A 2,253-nucleotide genomic window follows, 5' to 3' on the forward strand; every position below is an offset into this window, starting at 1 on the left:
TGCTGTGCAGTCTGTCTCACTCCCCAGCTATTCCTCCCAGTTTATCTGCACTCAAATGTGGGACCACCCACTCCACCAAGTGCTGCCTTGCCCACCCATGTCCTCCAGCCACCACCTTGCTGTGATTCCTCTCTGCGCCAGCTGCTCTGAGCTCCCTACTTAAAAAAAAAAAAAAAGGTGTCTCTACTCTCAATAGTTGGAACTCCAATGTTTTTCAGCTCTGTGTGAGCTCTAAGAACTGTCCAGCTTATAGCTCCTATTAGTACTTTACCTGACCTCACGTATAGCATACTATTGAGCAACCAGTTCAAGAGAATACCTATGTCAATTTCTGGAGCTCTCTTTGCCTAGCTTCCTTTTCTCTGGTATTTTGAAGAAACAAAAATTAAATTTCAACCTCCCTGAACTCTGATCACTGCCCTCTCATGGTAATAACACAGCTCTGCCCATAGGATTCTCCTCTCTGCTATGCAATTTAGAAATAGTCTCAACACAGATGGTTGGAAAATTGTATTGTTTCTCTTTGTAGCAGGATCACAACCCTGTACAGGCTATTATTTAATATCTAAACATTTTTTAAAGTATTTTTGTCTGATTTTATTATTGTTTATTCCAGGAGGGTATGTCTAGTCCTAGTTATTTCATTATCGCTGAAAGTATGTCTACTATTCTTTTTCTACAAATAAAAATTTTCCTTTGACTGCTATGGCCTTATTAAAGGTCATCACTGCCCTTAGATACCTGTGCTTTGAGAAGCATTCTCTATTCTGAGTATCTAGGCACTAGTGTCAGGATTAGGACAAAGTAAGTGAGGTTTCTAAGACACAAAATTTAGGGAGGCACTAACTCTCAGGTTTATTAAAAATGCTGCCCCTGGTCTTACATGACACAGTAAATATCTCTAAATTTTGCATCCTAATGCTTCACTTGCCTACACTAGTCCCAACTGTGTCCTGCATATTCTTGCTAAGTAGGCCAAAAATGCATTGCCCTGAATTCTCTTCACTTGGATCAGTTCTCAAGGTTGTGTTTGTAGTGAGCAACCTTGAGAGATAAAATAATTTATTCTCTGGACAAAGTATAAATTTATACTGTCCTTATAATAGCAGGAATTCCCAAGGCATCCCAGCTATCACACCTGCCCAGCCAAGGGACATGCGTATGCTACCATCCCCGACTATGCTGACCCTGCAGACCCCACCCATGCCCATCCTGCCACTGGATGGGTGGATGACCACGATGCCTACCCCACCTATGCCAATGACATGGATCCCCCAGCCCCATCAAGGCCTCTACCACAGCTACTGAAGCCGATCTCAAGAAATGGGTGCAGTCCACATATAACCCTGAGAAGGAGGAGGAACTTGACCTCTGGATCCAGGAACTTACAGACATATGTATTGGTCCCGACTTTCAAGAGGATTTGAAGGGCAGAGTTATCCTGTGCACATTCATGAATGAGCTGCAGTGGAGTCGGTTGCTGGGATTCAAGTATCACCAAAAAAGTTTTGCCGGAGAGACAACCTTTCCAAATTCATCAAGGCCATGGAAAACTACCAGTGTGAAAAAGGAGGACCTCTTTGGGCCCAATGACCTGTGTGAAAATGAGGACATGTGTCAGGTGCAGATGTCTCTTATGGCTCTGAAAGGAAGGCCAAGGCAAAGGGGCTGTAGTGTGGCAAGGACACCTGTGACAAGTGCTTGGAGAAGCAGGAGCAGAACTTTGATGGCGCCACCATGAAAGCAGGCCAGTGTATCATCCAGCCTCAGATGTGCACCAATCAGTGGGCCAGCCAGTCAGGCATGATGGCTCCTAGCACCTAGAGGCACATCTATGACACCAATCTGGGTACCTACAAATGTGACAACTCTTCCATTTCTGCGCAGATGGGCTGCATGCAGGGTGCCAACCAGAGTGGCCAGGACATTGACCTGAACCAGCAGATATATGACCACAAGGACTGCCCACAGGGCCCAGGGGTTCCAGGACTGGCTGATGAATGCTCAAGCCCATAGAAGGCCCAAGAGTAACCCCACTCCTCCACACACTACCAGGAGAAGGCAGGCTACTGAGGCCACTCTTGCAGGGTCCCTCTCCCAATATCATTGCCCTGTCTGAGATTTCAGAGTTTTCTGTGTTTTCATATGTGTTTAAGTGCTTCCAACTGAGGGTCTGTGAAAGCCAGATCCAGATGCCTGTGGGACGAGGGTCCCTTTCAGGGCACATGGGGTAGCAAATTTCCCAGCAGGCTT

At 46.0% G+C, this 2,253-nt stretch overlaps 1 pseudogene; it reads left to right on the forward strand.

The window, feature by feature from the left end:
- Positions 1–1,179: 1,179 nt before the first annotated feature.
- LOC118984775 (calponin-2-like) lies at positions 1,180–2,016 on the forward strand (annotated as a pseudogene).
- Positions 2,017–2,253: the final 237 nt, after the last annotated feature.

The sequence above is a fragment of the Sturnira hondurensis genome, unplaced genomic scaffold (assembly GCF_014824575.4).
Source record: "Sturnira hondurensis isolate 20B ecotype Veracruz unplaced genomic scaffold, ASM1482457v3 Scaffold0003801, whole genome shotgun sequence".
NCBI classification, from domain to species: domain Eukaryota; kingdom Metazoa; phylum Chordata; class Mammalia; order Chiroptera; family Phyllostomidae; genus Sturnira; species Sturnira hondurensis.